Genomic DNA, 24,653 nt, shown 5'->3' with positions numbered 1-24,653 from the left:
GAGCATTTGTAATCAAGGGCTTAAGCATAACTATGAACAATAGGGGTCTTAGTCGCATTGAATTTTCTTTCACAATTTGGCATAACAACTTGCAATTTAAACATAATTTGAAATCATACTATCTCGACATATTGGTCACACTAGGATACATTCCCGACGGAGAACACGAGATGATAGGAGAATTTGGTGCACATTTTTAGTATATAACTTTTAACATAAGCTTATTTGGAATAGTCATATATATATATATATAAGGAATAATTCGGAACATGGGAATTAGGAACTTGGGCCAACCATACTTGAAACTTACGGGAACATCATGGAATTCAATTCTAAGAGAGAAGTTTAGCTAACATACCTTGTTTGAGATTTCCTTAAGTTACTACAATGTCCCAACACTCCTAACAATAACAATCTATAGGAATATAGCGAAAATAGAATAATAATTAGAAGGACTCTCATGGTGTAACTCTCTTAGGAATTTTGTCAGACACCTATTATGCAAAAATCGACTACAAGGCTCTACAATGGTAATCCCTTCCTCCCTCAACCAATTTCAACAAGAAAGTACCCAAAATAGTTCAACAATCCCACATACTACCACCTAATGTCACATGCATGGACTATCTCCAACCCCACAACATACTTAAACTCATAACCTCTTACATGAAAGCTTAGGAGAAGGACTTACCCAGATAGATGATGGTCTAGTGAGTGAAATCCATGATTCTTGAAGATTTGGGCAAGAATGATTGATTAAAATGGCTAGGTCTTTTCCCTCTCTCTAAAATACTCACACTTCTCTCTAAAATTGACAGATGTTTGCTCCAAAATGAGCCCCAAGGGCTATTAATCAAATTGGTGTCAGGTAAGAAAATTTCCAAAAATGACCCCTGAAGTCAATTATCTAGTGCAATTCCATGGTAGCAGAATGGATATGTGGCCAGCACAATAGATATGTGGCCAGCAGAAACATTATGCGGCCACAAAATATGACGAGCGCAAAACACACACTAAAATATGCTCGCTAGTCGAATATAGTATAATATAATATCGTATCCACATGGATTAGAGTTAAAGAGTATTATCATAGTTTGTAGCTAGATTGCTATCCAAGATGATCAACAATTTAGATTTATGTGATTAATAACAAAATTAACTAAGAATCTAGAGCTAATTGACTAATGACAATCGAAGCAAGGACTAAGCAAAGGAAGATATCAATGGGAGAAAATAGGGTTTTGATAGGATAGGTGCAAGATAATTGTCTGGGATTTCACTCTAGATGATTCAATTCTAATATTCAAGTGAGTCTCTCGAATTCACTTAATTATCAGTACAATTGTTTAGTAGAAACTCCTCTCTCGATTAAGTCTCAACCTCATAATATGAACCAATTTAAGCTCTGTGAAGATATGCAAGAATATGTAATGAATTCGGTTTTAGGAGAACCTCTCTCGATTATCCTCCTAACTAGGTTTAATCAATGATTCAACTAGCCTCTTTCGATTACTAAGAAGAATTAATGAACTCAACCAACAAGATAATGCAAAGATATCACAAGTTATGCCTCTCGATTACATGAACATGTGAAAATAGATGCAACAATTAAATAATCCAAAACGATTCAATACATAAAACTAGAGTTATAATCCACAAACAAATATCAATATACCAAATCCATCAAACCCTAAAGAGAACTACTCCATATATATGGAGCAATTACTCACAAATATGTTTAAAGTAAAGGAAAACATAAAATGATCCAAACTCGGGACTTGAGTGAGGATTGAATGATGAACTCCTTGTAATTTTGCTTCTACAACTCCTCCTTAGCCTCCTTAGGTCTAATATGTATCAAAAGATAGAAAATAACATTTTTCCATGTAAGTATACTGAGTAGGGTCGGACCAAGATGAAATTACCTTTTCCTAGCCGAAATAAGATATTTACTCTGTAAAAAATACACATGCACGCCACATGGGGTGACGCGCCATGCGAGGTGTTAGTGGGGAAAACTAGAGAGCTGATTTTTTTAATTTGCAGGAATTTTGCACTAGCACCCCGCTACGCATGGCGCGGGGTGGTAGTGCAAATTTCTTAGAGTACGGATCAAACTTTGATTTTTGACGTCCAAACTTGGTCCTCGACCCCCGAACACGATCCCGACCTAATACCTTGGGATTTTACTCAGATTTCAAACTCCAAATGGCTCGAATTCATTCCATAACATCTACATAGCTCGGAATCACTCCTACAAGGTATAAAACACACAATAAGTGCAAAACACTACCAATTAAAGCTCAAAACAAGTAAAGTGCAGTAAATTAGAGTGCAATAAGCGACTAAAACACGAGAATATAGCCTACCATCAACACCCCACACTTAAACCATTGCTCATTTTCAAGCAATCAAACTACACTTCACATAGACACGACCTTTTTAAACAACTCTCATAACTCATCATACTAAGAATATTTAAAATAGAGTAAGTACAATACCGTAACATCCTAGCCTCAAGATTTGACTCAAAAACACCACGCATTATTTAAATCCCGCTCACTTACTCTAAGACATAGGTCAAGCATTACCTTTCCTTCATGAATTAAGTGCCCTCACACAAAAATAGAGAGTAGTTCCGCACACCATGAAATTTAAGAACACTTAGGAACTCAAGATAGAAAAAATTCACTCACTCTCAGAAATAATATTTATATGCCATAAAATATGCACCAGAGGCTTGCCTGTAGTGTACTACTCTACTAATTTGGCTCATTCAGTCAAGGATCAAGTAGGACTTTAACTGGTTGTAATGTAGGTTGCGGGATGGGTATGATACATTTAGATATAAGAGTGACTACACCTCCCTAAGCACTTTAATACATACAATTCATTGTTCAAAACCTCACACTTATGTCAAACAAAAACTCCACCTTCACATCAATATACGTCAATTCCCAACATCGTTAAGCACAAATACATCAAGAGTTACCACTATTAATGAATAATTTTCACAATAATACACTTATTGTTTTTTTCTTTCTTTTTTAATTCAAGTGGATCTTACTTTTTTAAAACAGTGCACCTTTCTCCATATTTCATTAGTTCAACTCAAAAGCCAAACCAACCACCCCACACTTCTACTTTTACAAAAGTTTATCACAAATTCAAGTGCTCACGAGAGGTACCAGGTTCAAATAGATGGTCAATTAGAACAAATGGGTAAGGCTTGCAATGTGGTTGCCCAAGAAATAGGATTACATTCTCAAAAGGCTTAACTAGGATACATAACAATTAGGTGGGTAAAATCTTATAATTGGCTCAACAAAGACACGCATATATCACTTCCACTACTGAACAAAACTACTATTTCTCTTTGCAAACACACAAGGCAAGTTCTAGACATCAAATGCAGTGCACAGAATAACACAAACCTCACACACACATGGCACATAACTCACTCGAGATTGGATTAACAAGACACTCTAGTCAAAGCAGTTAAGCAGAGTTAAAATCAAACAGTTTAAGTTTCTTATACAAGAGTCAAAAACTGAGCCTAAGCGTCACACTAAAGCACTCATTATTCTCAAGGCATAATTAAGTCAAGAGATATTGCCTTCCATTCTATTCATAGCACAAGGTTTCCTACTACTAATAAAAATAAAACTAACTACACTCGGTTCAAATAAAACCCTTGGAAAAGAACCACAGAACAAAGAAAAACCAAGAGGGAATTATTACACTACCTAACAAAAGAAAATCTTTTTGTCTTTTTTTCTTTCGACTTTAATCCCTCAAGAAACCCGTCGAATGATATCCATCGTCAGGAAAAATCAAAAAAAATTTAATTTTTTATGTTTTTTTTTAATTTTCCAACTACTACAACTAACACATATGCATACAACATACAATTATCCCCCACCCCACACTTTAAGTTGTGGCAGGACCCCATGACACACAATTAAAAAGTATAAGGTAAAGGAAACATCCCTGAACATCTAGCCGGGATCTGAGTCGAAATCGAGCTCCATTCCTCGCCTTCGGACTAATGCGAACATCCTTGCCGATAGCTTCTTCTCAACCTTTTTAGGGTACACCCCACACTTATCTTTCTCACTCACAGCCTTCTCTTTTGAGCACTTCACTTTCCACTCAACACTCGCAATTGGGTTTTTTTTTGTGTCCACTTTTCTACATTCATATCAAACGTCACCTTCTCCTCACCCACTCTAAGCATGAGTTTCCTCTCGTGTATATCCAATATTTCTCTATCAGTTGCTAAGAATGGTCTTACTTGGATGAGAGGAATCTCCTTGTTCTCCTCCATATTCACCATTATAATGTCTACAAGAAATATGAACTTATCCACCCGAACTAACACATCTTCCACTATCCCCTCGGGTATTAAAGTCGTCTGGTCTGCCAGCTGCAAATCTATTGGCAGCGACCTTATCGCTCCAATCTCCTTCTCTAGTTTTCTGTAAATAGAAAGAGGCATTAAATTAATTGAGGCACCAAAATCAGATAATGATTTATTAAAATGAATAGTTCCTATAGAGCAAGGTATAGTAAAACTCTCTGGATCTCCACACTTTTGTGGGAGTTTGTTTTGTAATATCGCACTGCAATGCTCTGTGAGCTTGACCACCGAGGTCTCCTCAATTTTCCTTTTCTTTGTAAGGATCTCCTTCAAGAATTTGGCATAAGTAGGCATTTGTGAGAGCACTTCTGTGAATAGAAAATTTACATTAACTTGTTTCAGCGTATCCAAAAATCTCTCAAATTGCTTGTCCAGCTTTTCTCTATTGGGGGAAAGGTAAAGCAGGCATATGTTAGCTCTCCTCAGGTTCCTCCCTTCTTGATTTTTATTCCTTCTTCTTATTCTCAGTTTTCATCGGGCCTTTCTTCTTTTTATCAACATCATTCTTCAGTTGCTCCCCACTTTCTTTTTCAAGTATCACCTCTTTTTGGATCGGGGTGGGATATTTCAACACTTGCCCACTTCTCAGAGTTATAGCATTCATTGTTTCTTTGAGATTCAGTTCAGTATCTGCGGGGAGAGTGCCTGGAACCCTCTCAGATAATAATGTTGCAATTTGTCCCACTTGTCTCTCTAGGTTTTGCAAACCAGTGCCCAATTCTTTGATAGTTGCCCCATGAGCGTCCATCCTCTCATCTGTCTTAATAATGAAAGCCTTCATTAGATCCTCTAGACCAGGCTGAATGGGTTGTTGAGGCTGAAATTGCTGCCTCTGCTGATTTTGGTATGGTGGAGCTCCTTGTCCCTGGGGTCTAGAGTTATTGTGTTGCCATGCATTCGCAGTACCCCCAGGTGAACTCTATGAAAAAACGGGGTGCCTCTGACCCATCGCATTATAATTTCCCACAATATTTATTTCCTCAGTTGAGGCTTGATACTCATGAGTAGGGTATCCTATTCCACATATATTACAAGCTGCGTGAGGCTCACTTTGTATCGAGGCTAAGGTTCGCTTCTGTATTTCTTTAGCCATAGCATCAAGTTGTACCTTCACAGATGTGTTAGCATCAACCTGGTGAACACCTGTCGATCTTCTTCCTCAGCACTCTCAGAGGGCCACTGATTTGCATCTTAAGATAACTCGTCAAGAATCGTGACTATCTCCTCTGGAGTGTTCTTCATCAACGGACCTCCAACTGCATTGCTCAATGTTCTACATGAGGTCTGTGTCAATCCATCACAAAAGTCCTGGAGTTGCATCTTGAGTTCAACTCCACTATATTGACACTTTCTAACAATCTCCTTAAACCTCTCCCATGCTTCAAACACAGTCTAAGTATCTTTCTGGCAGAAGTTATGGATTTCTCTTCTAAACTTGCCCGTTTTAGCTGATGAGAAATATTTATCAAGAAATATTCTGGTCATCTCATCCCATGTTCGAATCGATCCATTAGGTAAACTTCAAAGCTACTACTTTGCATCATCTTTTAGTGTGAAGGGGAATGCCCTTAAGTAAACTGCATCTTGTGACACACCATTGTATTTAAAGGTGTTCATAATCTCCTCGAAGTCCATTATATATGTGTTTGGATCTTCGTTTGGCTTCCCTCTGAAGACACAACAATTCTAAAGGGTTTGGAGCAACCTTTGCTTCAACACAAAACTATTAGCTGCATTGGAGGTAGTCGAACACTTGATAAACCTTGATTGTAGACCGGTCTAGCATAATCTCCAAGTGGTCTCCCAGTCAAAGGTTGATGTTGATTAAGTCTGAGACCCCTCTCTTCTTCATAGATATTCCATGCATCTCTAATAGCTGCTTCCTCAGCATCCCGTGCAGCTTGTTCTCTTCGTTGGGCTGCTTGTCTTGCAACCAAATCCACAGTATATTCACCGCTTCCAGCCATGAGTTCTTATTGGTCGAGGATTGCCCAACTTTTTTTGTTGCCTCGGTGAGAGTTCTTTCTGTCTACAGCTATCGTAGTTGTTTTTCTATCACGGGTTCCTGTGGTAGTACTTCCTTCGCAGAAGTTCGAGTCATGCACCAATCTAACCTGTAACCTGCACGCAGTCAAAGAACACCAAACGTAAAAGAGAAAAATAAAATAAAAATAAAACAAAACATTCCTAAATTAGTACTACAAACTATTTCAAACACTATTGATTTCGATCCTCGGCAACGACGCCAAAATTTGATGAGCACAAAACAAATATTTATATATGCTCGCTAGTCGAATATAGTATAATATGATATTGTATCCACAAGGATTGGAGTTAAACAGTATTATCGTAGTTTGTAGCTAGATTGCTATCCAAGATGATCAACAATTTAGATTTATGTGATTAATACTAAAATTAACTAAGAATCTAGAACTAACTGACTAATGACAATCGAAGCAAAGACTAAGCAAAAGAAGATATCAATGGGAGAAAATAGGACTTTGATAGGATAGGTGCAAGATAATTGTCTGGGATTTAACTCTAGATGATTCAATTCTAATGTTCAAGTGAGTCTCTCAAATTCACTTAATTATCAGTACAATTATTTAGTAGAAAATCCTCTCTCGATTAAGTCTCAACCTCACAATATGAACCAACTTAAGCTCTGTGAAGATATGCAAGAATGCGTAATGAATTGGTCTTTAGGAGAACCTCTCTCGGTTATCCTCCTAACTAGGTATAATCAATGATTCAACTAGCCTCTTTCGATTACTAAGAAGAATTAATGAACTCAACCAACAAGATAATGCAAAGATATCACAAGTTATGCCTCTCAATTATATGAACATGTGAATATAGATGCAACAATTAAATCATCCAAAATGATTCAATACATAAAACTAGAGTTATAATCCACAAACAAATATCAATACACCAAATCCATCAAACCCTAAAGAGAACTGCTCCATATATATGGATCAATTCATCACAAATATGTTTAAAGTAAAGGAAAACATAAAACGATCCAAACTCGGGACTTGAGTGAGGATTGAATGATGAACTCCTTGTACTTTTGCTTCTCCAACTCCTCCTTAGCCTCCTTAGGTCTAATATGTGTCAAAAGTTCAAAAAATAACGTTTTTCTATGTATTTATACCAAGTAGGGTCGGGCCCAGATGTAATAACCTTTTCTTAGCCGAAATTGGATATTTACTCTGTAAATAATACACAGGCACTCCGCATGTGGCAACGCGCCATGCAAGGCATTATTGGGGAAATCCAAAGAGCTATTTTTTTTTACTTTGCAGGAAGTTTGCACTAGCGCCCCGCACCCCGCTATGCCTGGCGCGGGGCAGTAGTGCAAATTTCTCAGAGTACATATCAAATTTTGATTTTTGACATCCAAACTTGGTCCTCAACCTCCGAACACGATCCCGACTTAATCCCTTGGGCTTTTACTCAAACTTCAAAGCTCCAAATTGCTCGAATTCATTCCATAACATCTACATAGCTTAGAATCACTCCTACAAGGTATAAAATACACAATAAGTGCAAAACACTACCATTTAAAGCTCAAAATAAGTAAAGTGTAGTGAATTAGAGTGAAATAAGCGACTAAAACACGAGATTATAGCCTACCATCAGGCCATCCGAATGATTATGCGTCCAGCAGAATGTTTATGCAGCTAGCAAAATGGCCACAAAATGATTTTCAAATTATGGGTTGGGTCTGGTCCATTCCGCGATGCAATTTCGTGGTAGAAAAATTATTATGCGGCCAGCAGAATCATTATGTGGCCAGAAAAAATAGTTTTCAAAATTTTCCCCTTCTCTGTTCCACTTCGCGGCGGATCTGCGGTTCCTGGATTAATTCTGGGGTGGCATAATGAACCGCAAAAAATGCCATGTTCTGCAATAATTTTCCTCTAGCTCACCAATTACAATAGATAAAGTTCAAATCTTTACACAATTTTCCAAAAGTCAAGCCCGGACCCGCCATGTCAAAACCCAAGTACAAGGGTAGATATTGACTACCCATAACCTCATGAGTTCAAATCCGAGTCCAATTCGACTCTCAAATCTTAAATTTTTATTTTTCAAAATTTAGACAAAATTCCCTAAAATTCCTCTTTGATTCTCATAAATTTGATGTTAAATCTCATATAGACTCATGAAATATAGTTAGAAATTGATTAAAATCACCTATTCAATAGTTTGGTATGAAAATCTCAACACAAAATCACCTCCCACCAAGTCTAGGGCTCAAAATATGTTAAAATGATATTAAGTCCCGAAATACAAAACATATAACCAGTTGCATATGTCGCAATTGCGACCCTGGGTTCGCAAATGCTTATGCATACACCCACGTGGAATAACCATTGTAGGAACCACGTGCAGGAGGTGCACTAAAAGATGACTGCCCCACATGAGTACCATGAGGTCCCTCACTAGCTGGAGCACCACGAGTAGTCTGAAGTACGGACTGGATTGGCCAGCTGACGGAGCCTCCGCCATGATAGGTCAGAGCCGAAGAGTAGAATCCACCAAATCCTTCAGGATCTCGAGGTCTCTTGGCCTCCATATACTCCCTCTCCTGACCCCAAACACACTCTAACCTCCTGACAATCTCCACAACCTGCTGCAATGGAGTATCAGTCTCCAACTCCCGAGCCATGCTGAATCTAAGACCATAACTGAGCCCCTTGATAAACCTGCAGAGTCACTCACTAACGGTGAAAACCAAAATAGGTGAGTGACGTGATAACTCACTAAACCTAATTTCATACTTCGACATTATCATAGTGCCCTGGCGTAGCTGCTCGAACTCTGTGCGCTACGCATTCCGGAGAGTTTGGGAAACAAACTCCCTCAAGAACATCTATGAAAATTGAGCCCAAGTGAGTGGGGATACATCAGATGTCCTACCCTCCTCGTAAGCCTACCACGACCTATATGCTACCCCTGACAGCTGAAATGTATTAAAGGAAACTCCTCTTACCTCCACAATACCCATGGCACTTATCTAGAAAACCCTACACATCCTCAGTAAGTGCGCCATTGAAAGTAGGAGGATCATACTTCTTGAACCTTCCAAGCCTCTTCTACTCCTCCTCTGATGCCTCTGGCTGAACCGGGATGACGGGTTGTTCTGACACCACACTCAGAGTATGACCAACATAAGCTTGTTGCTCTGGAGCAAGGGCGGTGGGAGTCTGAGCTCCTTCCCTAGTCTATGAAGTAGCTCATGCAACCGGAATCAATCCTGCCTAAGCCAATGTACCAAAAATGCTCAGGAACTACGCTAAAGTCTCCTGAAGTCCAGGGGTAGCAACAAGCGCCTCTGGTGCCTGTCCCCTAATCAGAGCTACTGGTGGCTCCTTAGTTGTTGCTCTGGCAAGTGCTCTAGCTGCAGTACGTGCCCTTCCTCTTCCTCTACCTCGGCCACGGCCTCTCGCGGCTCTAGTAGGGGGCAGGGGTGTTTGCTTAGCTGAATCTGTAGTGAGTGTCCTCACCATCTGTGAGAGAATACAAATACAAAGGCTCAAACTCTGAAATCAATAAATCCGCACAATAGGAATGAAAGAAATGAAATTTTCCTAATAGTTTTGTAGCCTCTCGAAGATAAGTACAGATGTCTTCGTACTGATCCAGAAGACTCTACTAAACTTGTTGGTGACTCGTAGAACCTATGAACCTAGAGCTCTGATACCATAATGTCACGACTCATAATCCCGTCGTAGGCATTGTGATGGTACCTAATAGCTAAATCAGTTAAACATGACATTATGAAATAGAAATTTACATAAATAAGAAGTTTAAAGTTGATACATGCCAATACAGCGATAACCACTACAAATCCCCAAGACTAGGTAGTACAGAGTCACAAACTCTACTGATACGTAAAGATAACTTAAAACACAATATTGTTCCGGATAGAGAATTCATAGTAATAATGTAAGGAAAGGACTCTAAGGGACTGCGGCGATTGAGCAGCTTTACCTTGAATCCTCGTGATCAAAGAAGCAATCCCTACCTGAGTTTGTTGTCTCCAATACCTGGATCTGCACAAAAATGTGTTGAAGTGTAGTATGAGTATACTACGGTCAGTAATCACTAAGTATCAAGACTAACCGCAGTGGAGTAGTGATGAGATAAAGGTCAAGACACCTACTAGACATAATAACATGAGCAGTATATAAATATAAAGCTAATAATGGAAGCAATAATTAGTAAATGGAAACAAGGAATAAGCATGTGATAAAAATGGTAAATTAATCAGAACACCATTAAAGTACCAGCGAAACCAAATAAGGTAAACAAATGACAATCAAACAATCAAGTCGTTCTAACACAAGGTTTACAACAAAACCACTCCGCGGCCACTCCTGAAAACCACAAGCCTTGAGTCCCAAATCTTAAATCATATACACATGGTACCTCGTGCCCACATTATCAATCACAACCGCACGTACAACTCACCTGCTGCACGGACAACTTACGTGCCAATACCTCAATCCATCGGCATGGTCACAAACTTAATATCATAATCCGCTCGGCATGATCACATGATCAATATTAAAATCCACCCGGCATGATCACATGCACAATATCACAATCTTTCAGGCATGGTCACATGCTCAATATCACAATAAGAGCAGATATACAGGAATATATGTGCATGATCAATAAATGTCACATTTCATACTCCTGAACTGGTATAATGGTATGTTACAGTGTATGCTTATGCGAGTATACTATTACAGTCCAAGTCAACAAGTAATATCAAAGACATTGATTAGCTCATTGGAAACAACACAACAAGACATGTCAGGTGCATGACATACATAAGGAAAATCACGCCATCACACGATTATCATCAACATTATGCCCACAGGCCATCACATATCATCTTTGACATAGCCACCCTTATCTCTCTGCATTGACAATATCATAATAGCCACATATAAGCCTGTATACACACTCTTCACCCTGCGTACACGTCTTCTGCATAATTCAAACAATACAATCAATCGAAATCCTAAGGGGTAGTTCCTTCACACAAAGTTAGGCAAGATACTTACCTCAACTAGGCCAAATCAACACTCAAAAATAGCTTTTCCTTTACAATTCACCTCTACTCGGTACAAATCTAACCAAAATTGACTTAATAACATCAAATAATGCAAGAGAAGCAATTACAATAGATAAAGTTCAAATCTTTACATAATTTCCCAAAAGTCAACAAAAATCAATACCGGCCCATAGGGTCCAAACCCGAGTCTAAGGGTAGATCTTGACTACCCATAACCCCACGATTCCATTATTTATTTTTTCTTTCCAATCCGAGTCCAGTTTGACACTCAAATCTCAAATTTTCATTTTTCAAAACATAGACAAAAATCCCCAAAATTCCTCTCTAATTCTCTTAAATTTGATGTTAAATCTCATATATAATCATGAAATATAGTTGCTAATTGATTAAAATTACTTACCCAATAGTTTGGTATGAAAATCTCACCACAAAATCGCCTCCCACAGAGTCTAGGGCTCGAAATATATTTAAATGAGACTAAGTCCCGAAATACAAAACATCTAACCAGGTGCAGATGTCGTATTTGCAACCCTGGGTTCACAAATATGAAGCCGCAAAAGTGAACATTTTTTCGCAAAAGCGAACCGTGAGAATCTCTGCTAAATTCGCATTTGCGACAAAAATCTCCGCAAATGCGAAGATCCGTTTCACCTAGTTGTCATCGCAAAAGCGATAGTTGTCTCGCAAAATTTAACAGCAAGCCTCTCGCAAAAGCAAAGAATTTCTTCGCAAATGTGAGTCCTTTCCCCAGCAACGCAGAATTTCAAAAGCGACTAGAACTTCGCAAATCGATGGTCGCATTTGCGACCTTTACATCGCAAATGCGATGACACCAGTACCAGCACACAAAAGTTTAATAAAACAAATTTGAAACCAATCTGTAACTCACCCGAGCCCTCGAGGCTCCGCACCAAAAATCCACACAAGTATAAAAATAACATATGAACTCACTCGCGTGATCAAAACACCACGAAAACATCTTGAACCACGAATCGGACATCAAAACGCATGATTTTTAATAGAAAACTCAAGCTCTAGAGTTGCAACCAAGAATCTGAATCCTATCAAACCAACTCCAAATGATACCAAATTATGTAGAAAAGTTTGAAATAGCAAAACAGACCTATTCCAAGTCCCAAACTAAAATCCGAACCCAATAGCCATAAAGTCAAACCATGGTCAAACCTAAGGAATTTCTAAACCTAGAAATTGCCAACTTTCGGCAAAACATGCAAAATCAACCTAGGGACCTCCGAATTTAATTTCGGGCATATACCCAAGTCCAAAATCACAATTTGAAGCTATTAGAATCATCAAAACAACATTCCGGATTCTACTACACAAAAGTCAAACTCTAGTCAACTTTTATCACTTAAGCTTCTAAAACAAGAATCATTCTTTCAAATGAATCCTGAATCGTCAGAATACCGCAACCAACCATACACGCAAGTCATAATACATAAAACGAAGCTTCTGCGAACCTTAAACCAAAATATGAATGCTAATTCTCAAAAAGACCAGTCGGATCATTACATTCTCCCCCTCTTAAACAAGCGTCTGTCCTCGAACGTGCCAAGACCTATTTCAAAGTCATCAAATCACTGAATGAACTCACCATACACATGCTCACGGATGATCCTACATCACCCCAATCAACATAAGCTCGACAACACCATCTCAACTTCTTATAACCAAATTTCAACATTCGATCATCCCCTAAGGACCCGATTCCCACATAAACACATTGTATCAACCTCAACCAGCTATAATAGCTCATGCATACACCAAAAATGTATAACTACACAACGTAACACATCACCCATGTGCTCGTAGCAACACCTCCGACCATAGTAGCTGCCCATCAACAAACTCGGTACTGGTAAATAAACTTATATCAACTAGAACATTGTTCCAATCCTTCCTAACACTGCTAGTAACGTAAGAAACATGAAGATATCATAACCACTCACCCAACCAACAAGTCACACTCAATGTCACCTAGGAAAATACCTCGCAATCTAAACCCAACAAACATAACTCAAATATGACTGAATATGGAATGAGAAACACATGAGAGAACTACTGAACTAGTCCAACAGGTACAAATCCCCATCGGTATCATACTACGAATCCCTTCCACAAGAGAGAAACAAATTATATGAACTAATAACAAGGATCTCATCCTAATATAACTCCACCGCGGCACGTAGCCCAGTCCAAACATATAAACCCACAAAAAAATACGAGGATCCCATCCTCAGCTCTGAATCACAAAAAACACGAGGATCCCTAACTGCTCTGATGAATTCCACCCCTCTGGAGTCTGGGACAATCTCTCATGATGTGCCTAGTAATGCCACACTCCTAACATCCCCTCTGCGGGCATGGCTTCTAGTACTGAGTTTGTGCCAGATAACTAGAATAACTGTTGTAGGAACCCCATGCAGGAAGTGCACTAAAAGATGACTACCCCACATGAGTACCCTGAGGTTCCTGACTAGCTAGAGCACCACGAGTAGTCTGAAGTAGGGACTGGACTAGCCGGCTGATTGATCCTCCCCCGTGATAGGTCAGAGCAGAAGAGTTGAATCCACTAAATCCTCCAGAACCTCGAGGCCTCTTGGCCTCCCTATCCTCCCTCTACTGACCCCAAACATACTCTAACCTACTAACGATCTCCGCAACCTGCTAAAATGGAGTATCAGTCTCCAACTATGCTGAATCTAAGGCCATAATTGAGCCCCTCGATAAACCTGCGAACTCGCTCTCTAATGGTAGAAACACAAATAGGTGCATGACATGATAACTCACTGAACTTGATGGAATACTCTAATACTGTCATAGTGCCCTAAAGTTGCTGCTCTAACTCTGTGCGCCACGTATCCTAGAGGGTCTGAGGAACAAACTCCCTCAAGAACATCTCTGAAAAAACTGAGCTCAAGTGAGTGGGGCTGCATCAGTTGGCCTACTATCCTCGTAAGCCTGCCACCACCTGTATGCTTCCCCTGACAGCTGAAATATAGGAAAGGCAGCTCTACTTACCTCCACAATACCCATGGTGCGGAGAATATGGTGGAACTTATCTAGAAAACCTTGCGAATCCTCAGTAATTGCGCCATTGAAAGTAGGAGCATCATACTTCATGAACCTCGCAAGCCTCTTATGCTCCTCCTCTAATGTATCTGGCCTAATCTCAAGATAAACCACGATGATGGGTTGTACTGACACCACACTCGGAGTATGACTCTGAGCTCCTCCCGTGGTCCGTGAAGTAGTTGGTGCAACCGGAACCAATCCCGCCTGAGCCAATGTACCAACCATGCTCAGGAACTGCGCTAAAGTCTCCTGAAGTCCAGGGATAGCAACAGGCACCTCCGGTGCCTGTCCCCCAACCGGAGCAACTGGTGGATCCATAGTTTCTTCTCTGGCAGGTGCTCTAGCTGCGGTATATGCCTCTTCTCTACCTCTACCTTGACCCCAGCTTCTCGCAGCTCTGGCAAGGGGCGCGGGTGTCTGCTCAGCTTAACCGCTAGTGTGTGTCCTCACCATCTGTGAGAGAATAGAAATACAAAGGCTCAAACTCCAAAATAAATAAATCTGCACGATAGGAATCGAAGAAATGAAATTTTCCTAATAGTTACGTAGCCTCTCAAAGATAAGTATAGACGTATCTGTACCGATCCGTAATACTCTACTAAACTTTCTTGTGACTCGTAGAACCTATAAACCTAGAGCTCTGATACCAACTTGTCACAACCCAAAATTTCGCCACAGGGATCGTGATGGAAAGACTAGGTTAGCTGGTTACGTACAATAGCTAAATTAGTTAAACATGACATTATGAAAGAGAAATTTACATAAATGAGAACTTTAAAGGTGGTAATCACTAAAACTCCCCAAGACTAGGTAGTACAAAGTCACAAACGCTACTGTATATGTAAAGATAACTCAAAACACAATACTTTTCGGATAGAGAATTGACAATAAAAATGTAAGGAAAGGACTCCAAGGGACTGAGGCGATCAAGCAGCTCTACCTTGAATTCTCACGATCAGAGAAGCAATCCATGCCTAAGTCTATTGTCTCCAATACCTGGATCTGCACAAAAATATTCAGAAGTGTATTATAAGTACTCCACGGTCGGTACCTAGTAAGTATCAAGACTAACCTCGGTGGACTAGTGATCAGGTACAGATCAAGACACCTACTAGACGTAATAACCTGAGCAGTATATAGGAATAAAGCTAATAATAGAAGCAAGAATCAGTAAATGGAAACAAGGAATAAGCATGTGATAAAAATTGTAAAGTAATCAGAACACCGTTAAATTACCAGTGAAAACAAATAAGGTAAACAAATGACAACCAAATAATCAAGTCGTTCTAACAAAAGGTTTACAACAAAACCACCCCGCGGTACCACTCCTCAATACCACAAGTCACGAGTCCCAAATCATAAATCATATACACATGGTACCTCGTGCCCACATTATCAATCACAACTGCACAGACAACTAAAGTGCTGCACGGATAACTCACGTGCCAATACCTCAATCCGCCTGGTATGGTCACAAGCTCACTATCACAATCCGCCGGCATGGTCACAGGTTCAATATCACAATCCGCCTGACATGATCATAGGCTCAATATCATAATCCGCCCGGCATGATCATAGACTCAATATCATAATCCGCTCGGTGTGGTTACAGGCTCAATATCATAATAAGAGCAAGTATACAGGAATATATGTGCATGATCAATAAATATCAAGTTTCATACTCCTGAACTGGTATACATGGTATGCTACAGTGTATGCTTGTATGAGTGTACTATTACAGTCTGTGTCAACAAGTAATATCAAAGACTTCGAGTAGCTAACTAGAAAAAACATGACAAGTCACGTAAGGTGCATGACATACACAAGAAAAATCACATCATCACACGATTATCATCAACATTATGCCCTCATGCAGTCACATATCATCCCTGACATAGCCACTTTTATCTCTCTGTATTGACAATATTATAATAGCCATATATAATCCTGTATACACACTTGTCACCTCGCATACACGTCTTCTACATAATTCAAACAATACAATCAACCCAAATCCTAAGGGATAGTTCCCCCACACAAAGTTAGGCAAGATACTTACCTCAACTAAGCCAAATCAAAACTCAAAAAAAGCTTGTCCTTTACAATTCACCTTTTCTCGGTGCAAATCTAAAAAAACTTGACTTAATAACATCAAATAATGCAATAGAAACCAATTACGATAGATAAAGTTTAAATCTTTACACAATTCTTCAAAAGTCAACAAAAGTCAACCCTGGACCGCCGGGTCAAAACCCGAGTCCAAGGGTAGATATTGACTACCCATAACCCACAATTTCATATATATGTTTTATTTTGAAATTCGAGTCCAATTCGACTCTCAAATCTCAAATTTTCTTTTTTCATAACTTTGACAAAAATCCCCCAAATTCCTCTTTGATTCTCATAAATTTGATGTTAAATCTCATATATATTCAATAAATATAGTTGCAAATTGATTAAAATCAATTACCCAATAGTTTGGTATAAAAATCTCTCCACAAAATTGCCTCTCACCGAGTCTAGGGCTCGAAATATATTAAAATGAGACTAAGTTCCAAAATACAAAACATCTAACCAGGTGCAGATGTCATATTTGCAACCGTGGGTTCGCAAATCCGAAGCTGCAAAAGTGAACCCTGAGAATCTCTGCTAAAGTCGCATTTGCGACCAAAATCTCCGCAAATGTGAAGATCCTTTTCACCTAGTTGTCATCGCAAAAGCGATAGTTGTCTCGCAAAATCGAACAACATGTCTCTCGCAAAAGCGAAGAATTTCTTCGCAAATGCGAGTCCCTTCCCCAGCAACGCAGAATTGAAAAAGCGACTAGAACTCTGCAAATGCGATGGTAGCATTTGCGACCTTTACATCGCAAATGCGATGACACTAGTACCAACACACAAAAGTTTAACAAAACAAATTCAAAACCAATCGGAAACTCACCCGAGCCCGAGGGGCTCCGCACCAAACATCCACAAAGTCTAAAAATAACATATGAACTCACTCGTCTGATCAAAACACCAAGATAACATCTTGAACCATGAATCGGACATCAAAACGCATGATTTTCAAAAGAAAACCAAGAACCTCTAGAATTGCAACCAAGCGTCTGAATCCTATCAAACCAACTCCAAATGACATCAAATTTTGCGGACAAGTTCAAAATAGCAAAAAAGACTTATTCCAAGTCCCAAAACTAAAATCCAAAACTGATAGGCATAAATTCCAACCATGGTCAAACCTAAGGAATTTCTAAACCTTCAAACTGCCAACTTTCGGCAAAATATGCCAAATCAACATAGGAACCTCCGAATTCAATTTCAGAAATACGCCCAAATCCAAAATTACCATACAAAACTATTGGAATCATCAAAACATCATTTCGGATTCGTCTACACAAAATTGAAACTCCGGTCAATTATTACCACTTAAGCTTCTAAAATAAGAATCATTCTTCCAAATCAATCCTGAATCGCCCGAAAACTGAAATCGGCCATACACGCAAGTATATGAAGCTTCTCCAGACCTTTACCCACCTAAAGGAATGCTAAATCTCAAAATGATAGGTCGGGTCGTTTCATTGATAGTCTTACCCTTCGAGATCATGTTGACTAGCTTACGACGTAACTTAACTTATGAAAATATAGGATGAAACATCCTCCCCACCCCCTTAGGAACATTCATCCTCAGATGTAGAGGCTTATAGGAGAGAAATTAATTCTTAAGCATTCTATGAAGATTTTGACAGGGTGTCACGTATAAACTGGACTTTACCTAACCTGCCACGTAGCCTGAAAATATACTACATGCCACACAGGGCCATAAACAAGCAATAATATCTCATTGTCCTCACATGGCCATTAAATATCAAATGGAATCATCATAAGTTGTAACTCACTTGATGAATAAGTAACTATGTCTCCAGCGTTACTATAACGCCTCAACTCTGAGGGTCACCTTCTTTATGGAACAAATGAGGATACTTGTTTCTCCATAATACTTTCATTAAAGCTACATCTTTGCCCCTCAACTTGTGGACCTGTCGGTCTAGAATGGAAACTAAAACTTTCTCGTAGGGCAAGTCCTCTATAATCTGAATATCATCTACTTGAACAACTCGCGAAGTGTCTCCAATACATTCTCATTTTATAGACGCATTAAACACTTAGTGAACAGGCTCTAATTCTAAGGGAAACTCTAGCTTGTAGGCCACTTGGCCTAACCCCCTAATGATTCTATAAGGCCCAATATATTTTTATCTGTAGACCATCCATAATCGACCATAACTGTGCACCTATATATTTCATAGTCCGTCCATAGGTCATGTACCCTCTGAATATGATGCAATGCAAATGACTTCTCACATGTCATATATATAAGTACATATACGATAAGCATTTTTAGGATCTTTGCTCGTTAACCTTAGGAAATGCTTAACTTGCTTCTTATAATAATGTCCACTTGTAGAATTGGTTTACTGAACTACTTACATAGCGAAAACTGCATTAGACTCTAAGGATTTTTGTTGCAACCACTTGAAACGGAATACCATATATATTCTATCACATAGAGAACATGACTATATACTGATAGAAAGCTTGGTGATGGAGACACGAGATCACCTGAAGGATCCAACTGTGTACGAGTGGAAAATTGTGTTCCTTATTCGCTTATTCTTGTGGAATTCATAGAGAGGAAAAAGAGATTTGACTCGACTTCAAGTCGAGGAACATGGTATAGGTCTATACTCTTACCCTTGTGTTTCTCGTTTTACATTTCTCAAACTTGTTCACTAATCTCTAGGTCAGTGTACTTTTGTAGAAGTCATATTTACCCAATCTAACGTATCTCACCTAAAGAGAGATGTATACTTCTACTTTATACTTAAGGAAATGAATACTACTTAGAAATATGTTCTTGCTATTCTACTATTCTTCCTTTGCTACTCCTCAAATATATATTCTAGCTTTCAGAATTATCCCATTCTCTTGGAGGATCATGCTTAACTACACCATTTTGGCTTGTTTTTGTATTACAATCCCATGGGTTGTTACGCTCTGTAAAAACTCGTATATCTCTATATAGTATGACTCGTCCTAAACGAAGTTCTATAACTCAATAGGGGGAATCTGAAGTCCATTAATCTATTTATTTTATATTACACTCTGTATCTCGTAACTATTTCTTGGACATCGATCGCATGATAGCATTTTTCTTAAACCCATCCTTTTTACTACTGTAGTGCTCTAGATCACAACTCCACTGTCAACTGAGTTCAATAATCGAACTCCTAAATTAGCTAGCTGATTTACTTCTCGGGCAACCTCTCTCTTCTCGGTCCCCCGAGTAAGATAAAGTGCCCGTGGATCTACGACATCGGCTACTACATTAGCCCTTCCTGGATGGCATAAAACATCTACGTCATAATCTTTAATACTCAAGTCATCGCCTCAGATGTGGATTTAGCTCCTTCTATTTGAGGATATACTGATAACTCTTGTAATCTGTAAAGATGTCAACACGTTTACCAAATAAATAATACCTCCAACCTCAAGTGCGTGCACAACTACAGTTAACTCTAGATCATATGTCAGATAGTTCCTCTCATGATTTCTCTACTACATCGAAGTATAAACAATTACATTTCCTTATTCATTATGACACTTACAATATAAGTACGCTAACTTGTCTTAGTTCCAACACATCTTGGAACTTCCTGTATACATAAACTCCAACATCTCTCTTCATTCTAATTCTTCATCCAATGGACATGATAGACGATGAGTTACTAACTTACTCTCTTTTAGGATACATAAAAATTCTAAAGAACTTGGCGTTATAGGCTAATTTTTCTATAATGTCGTATCAGATCACTACACTTAGACCAAATTCTCCCTTCTTATATTTTGGCTAATGTCTATTGTCAATTGCACTTAGAAAATATTCTCTTGTTAATATTAAGTTTCAAGCTCATTACATCATGTACCTCGCAGAAGCTTAGGTGATCTTGAACTATCTACAATCATTCGTAATTTCTTTTCACTTCACCTTTACTCTATTAATATTACTTCTAAACACAATTTTTAAATGTCTGCCTCATATACTAGGCTCAATTGTCCCCTTTTGACTTTTAAAATGCTTATACTACACTTTATCTATTGTTGCATCTATCTGAAATACTTGTGAGAATTGTGAATATGCTTGGATTCACTATGTCATTTTGTATAATCTAATGACTTGTTTGTGAACTCTTGTTTAGCCACAACCGGGCCCTCCATAAGTAAATTATTAATTATTTCAATCGATTTGTCTCTACATCTCGATTCTGAGTAACTCCTATTGGGCTACATCTGTTTGCCTTCACTTATCCCTCCTACTAATTTTCTGAACATTAAATACCTGGTTCCTTTTACCAACAATTGGCACCTCTAGCTATAAGATCATCATTGGTTTCTTCCTACCATTTTACTCACGTATGGTGCTAGAGTCGTGATGCAGCTGTAATGTCTGATTAAATACAATCCCATTCGTTTCCAAACTTTTCGGCATAATCCTTCTTGCCACTCTATCACTAAATGAAATGTGTGATTCTGTTTTGACACTTCACTACACCATCACCCCCCCCCCCCCCCAGGAGAGCAATTAACATCTTATGTTCTTGGATTCCGCTTCGCAGAGGTTAAGTTCCATCATCTTAGAACTCACCTTAGGGTAATTTTCCCATACTAGAGCAGTCGAATCTCTTGCATGTATGGTGTGGTATGTATTCATAGCTTGCATACTTGATTTTGATGAGATTAACTTTACCCATGCTGCTTGTCTCAGGGAACTCTCTTTTTCAATCACCCTCAAATTTTATTCTTCTCTCATTTATCCTTTCACCGCCTAATCTTTCATTTTTCGCTAATATTGTAATGCCAACTGCTGCAGCAATCCTTCGAGTCTATCTCGATATTAGCTTATTTAAGGTTACTCCCTAATACTAGTATCTCTAAGTCCAGGGGCTAAATCGGTCTTCTGGTAATTCTCATTAAGGTCGCCAATTCACTTATCGTAATGAAACATAATCTTATGTCTTACATCTCTTTATAATCTCAAAACTTGCTTTCTCTTATCTCTTCTTCTACTAGACGACAAACCTTGTCGTACTACCAAACCTTAGCTTATGTTCTCTAATGATTTATCATATCTACTCATAACGCTTTACTTAGCCTTCTACCAATTTCCCTCTAACATTACCATCTCTTATCGTATACTGAAAAACTCCAACGAGGTGCTAGCTTCCCCTGCTTCACCCGGCCTTATTCTTTGGTCGCTTAATATTCCTTCTTTACTGGGAACATGGGCCACACTGAGGTAAATACCAATCTTATATGCATGGATTCGAATACCTAACCTCTGAATCTTCTAAACACTTGAGAAGTCATATCTGCCTATACAATTCCAGGGCACACCACTTATATGCCTGATAAAGAGGAACTATCGACATGTTCCTAATGCCGTTTAGTAATATTTTTGCTCTGAAAATCTGTCCTTAGCCACCGGTTGCTCTAACCCTTATTAACACTTGAAGGTCCATTTCTTTCTTGCGCTATATTTGTTGATACTCATAAGTCGTAAACTGGGAGGGGTGTTACTAACTGTACCCCTTTCACTGTTGAAGGTCAAATCATGACGCTTGTGTTCCTCTATCTGAACTCCAACTATTTTACAACCTTCTCCATTTAGGTATCTCGCCCCTTATTTACCTTACCTCTTATAATTCTGAACTCACATTGTTACTGTCTGGTGTTCTCGTAGCCTTCTATCCGCATGGGCGTATTAGATATTCACGCCTTAAAGCTCTTAACATAAAACTTGTGCATCTAGTACACACATAATCTGGTAGGGCCTCAGTCTGGGCCACATCAACTGGACATGTATACTGGTATCCTTGCTACCGTTTTAGCCTTCTGTCTTGCTAGAGTCTTTCTAATCACTAGTATCTTTGTATACAAATATCAAACGTAAGTTTTAAACTCAACTCCTACGACTCGGCTCTACAGCATGATTTTGATCTAAAAGAAGGGTATCTTACTCCTAAATGCCTTGTAGCTTCCTATTTATATAATGTGGTGCACAACACACTTATAAACAATACTTTACTAGACCTATAAACTCCCAGGACAGACCTGCTTTGGTACCAAGTTCGTCACGCCCCAAACCAGGGGAGTCATGGCTGATACCCGGTGCCTTATTTGACCCCGAGTGGACTAATTGTAACTCATATAACCTAAACATATACAACAATCTGAGATGACATGGACAATCCGCAACAGAAAAAATACTAACATCGACCGACAAGGCCACCATGTTGACAAACTAAAAATACAAGACACGTATGCAAGCCTCTAAAGCAAACATAATTGTTGTGGTCAGGATCTGGCCTCGGCCTACCCGTCGCGTTTATATAAACCCAAAACTATGGACCTAGTAACTCCAGATGAAATGGAGCTAAACAATCAAGCTGGTACTCGACACATCTACTATGGAGGTCTGATTGGCTGTCTACAAGACTTACATGCATGAAACATAGCACCACCGGCAAAAGGAACGTTAGTACAAAATAATATACCGAGTATGTAAGGCATGATAAGAACATAATTAAAGACAACAATGTAAAGGAGAGTCGAGAAGGATCAACATATAACTCTGGATTGCCACTAAGGGCCATGATATGCATAGATATACCGTATACGCTTATATAAGGCCATCAGGATGCATATACCATATGTGCACGCATAAAGCGCCACTGGTCCCCTGTGGTCATCATAATAATAATAATAACCAACTGACCAGTGGTGCTATGTACTATACATACGCGTATATAATGCCATCGAGATATATTCATATGCATATATGCATGAAAACCATTAAGATACATTATGGGCATGTCGGAGTGACATGAGGTCGTTACACCTCCGACTATCCTTATGTGGCTAACATGAAATTATACTTTCCATCATCAACCAACAAGAACAAGACATAAAGTACTTATGAAACATAGATGTGAAAATTGAGCATAATCATTTCTATTACTAAGAATAGAGCCATCTTTGGAAAGGAATGTTCGATTACGTTTCATTAAACTTAATCATTCCAAAAGAGGAAAGTTATACGTAACATACCTTGCGAAATAATCTGCCCAACAACCACGATAAGCTATTTTCGCCACACCTTAATCTATAACAATGTAAACAACGCAATAGTCACACTACAAATAGTACTACTATCGTATTTCGAACTATAAACTTTTTTTTTAAAATAGAGTAGCATCTCCCATGTTTCTTCCAAATTTCTCAAGTTAATTATAGTCACAATGATAACCCAAACAACCAACAACTCTATAATAAGCTTGCAACCCAAAAAATAATACAATAAACGACAAGCTCGATTTACGACTAATAAAGTTATACCTTCAAACCCTTTATTCTTTCAAATACATGTCAACAACAAAAACACATTTACGTTATCCCATAAACTTACGGCCATAAGATACCACAAGAATATTCTCAAAAAAGTTCAACAAGCAACAACAACACAACTACGATTTTCCACTGTTATTTCACGAGTTTTCAACTGTACAAGCTAGCTATGAATTATACAAGCTCAAATACATGTAGAAGGAACATGCTCTTACCTTAATCCATACCAAAAACCTCCAAATCTGAGGTTACTTCACTTTGAATAATTTTTCAAATCAACCACAAGAAGAAGAAGAACAATCTCACAAGCACCACGAGATTCACGACATTAGATTCATGTTGTCTGCCTTGGTTTTTGCTCTTGGATCATAATAGAACTTTTAAAGAGGGTTCATAAGTGATTAAGATATACAACAAATGATAAATGAGATTAAAAGGAGAATCCACCGAATATATACACTTTTAGAAATCTGCACCGCCTTATGTGGGTCCCAACAGGGCTGCTTGCACAGCCTCGTGAAAATATAAATATATCCCTACTCTGACGTCGTATCTACGAACGGTTTAATGCGTTGAAAAC

At 38.7% G+C, this 24,653-nt stretch overlaps 1 long non-coding RNA gene across 2 annotated transcripts; it reads right to left on the bottom strand.

Annotated features, from left to right (window-relative positions):
- Positions 1 to 1,644: 1,644 nt before the first annotated feature.
- On the bottom strand, positions 1,645 to 24,475 carry LOC104110041 (uncharacterized). 2 transcript variants are annotated; one of them, XR_011410878.1, is made up of 5 exons: positions 24,289 to 24,475; positions 23,777 to 23,831; positions 15,553 to 15,614; positions 10,424 to 15,065; positions 1,645 to 2,254 (listed from the first exon to the last, which is right to left on the bottom strand). It is a non-coding gene; the product is annotated as an uncharacterized lncRNA (long non-coding RNA). The 2 variants fall into 2 exon arrangements; XR_689364.4 differs by lacking the exon at positions 1,645 to 2,254 and adding an exon at positions 7,289 to 7,944.
- Between the last annotated feature and the right edge of the window lie 178 nt (positions 24,476 to 24,653).

This window comes from Nicotiana tomentosiformis, chromosome 9, assembly GCF_000390325.3.
Source record: "Nicotiana tomentosiformis chromosome 9, ASM39032v3, whole genome shotgun sequence".
NCBI lineage: Eukaryota > Viridiplantae > Streptophyta > Magnoliopsida > Solanales > Solanaceae > Nicotiana > Nicotiana tomentosiformis.
This window is presented reverse-complemented; position numbering and strand designations above follow the sequence as displayed.